A 1,465-nucleotide genomic window follows, 5' to 3' on the forward strand; every position below is an offset into this window, starting at 1 on the left:
TATCTTCATACATAGAGAAAAGACAATTCCAAAGCTTTCTGGGAAACAAAAACCCCAGATATTTCTATATTTTTAAAATATGGATATTAATTTGAATGTTGTATACCTAAGAAAAATAGCATTAAGAGTTATCAATTAAAAACTAGTGAATGTGAGAGTTCGAATACCTCGTGAAGGAGGGGTTACTCATATTTAAGGACTATTCATGATGACAGTGGCAGATTCTAAGGTGGTCCCATGATCCCGCCTCCTGGTAGTCCAGACTTTGTGTAATCCTTTCCCCTTATGCCCCCAACATTTTTTTATTGTAGTAAAATACACTCAACGTAAAAACTGCCATCTTATCTATTTGTAAGTGTACTGTTCAGTGATATTAAATACATGAATAATGTTGTGAAACCATCACCATCATCCAGCTTCATAACTCTTCATTTTGTAAAACGGAATCTCTACCCCTTGTAATAATTCCCATTCTCCCCCGCCCCCAGTCCTTGGTGACCGCCATTCCACTTTCTGTCACTATGATTTTAGCTATTCTACGTCCCTCATATAAGTGGAATCCTATAGTATTTGTCTTTTTGTGACTGGCTTCTTTCACTTAGCGTAGTGTCCTCAAGATTCATTCATGTAGCATGTGTCCCAATTTCTTTCCATTGCATGTAAATAACCACTTTTCAACTATCTAGTGGACACTGGGGTTGCTTCCATGTTTCCCTATTGTGACGCTGCGATGAACACAGTGTACACATATCTCTTCAAGACCCTGCTTTCAATTCTTTGGGTGTACACTTAGAAGTGGAATTGCTAGATCATATTGTAATTTTTAATTTTTGAGTAACCACCATACTTTCGAAAGATATAAATATTCCATTGTCTCATGACTTCCATTGTTTCCCATGAGAAGTGAGCTGTTCTTCATATCCATTTTATCCTTGTCCCCTGCATGTAATGTGACCTGTTCTCTGGCTGCCTTAAAGATTTTCTCTTGGTTTTTGTGGTTTCCTAGTATGTGCCCAAGTGTACTTTTCGTTGTATTTGTCCTACTTGAGCTTGCTGAGCTTCTTTATATTAATGATTTTCATTAAATTGGGAACGTTCTTATCGGTATTTAAATATTTGTTTTCCTGTTCCATTCTCTTTCTTTTCTTCTTCTGGGACTCCAATTAATGTATATAATTCTGCTTGTTATGTCTCACAGTTCTTTCTTTTTTTTTTTTTTCAGTCCTTATTCTCTCTGTTCTTCAGGTTGGATAATTTCTAGGGTTCTATCTTCAGGATCACTCATTCTATTTTCTGCCATCACCAATATGATATGAAGGCCAAACAGTTTTCATTTCAGATACTGTACCCGGGCTCTGTCTCCATTACAGAAAATATCACAGGAGGTGACATCTGGGCTCCATCTCCAGCATAGAAGGTGTCACACGTCTGACACCTTTAGACAGACACCTTCTGAGAAGAAGGA

The sequence above is a fragment of the Rhinolophus hipposideros genome (assembly GCF_964194185.1).
Source record: "Rhinolophus hipposideros genome assembly, chromosome: 11".
Classification (NCBI taxonomy): domain Eukaryota; kingdom Metazoa; phylum Chordata; class Mammalia; order Chiroptera; family Rhinolophidae; genus Rhinolophus; species Rhinolophus hipposideros.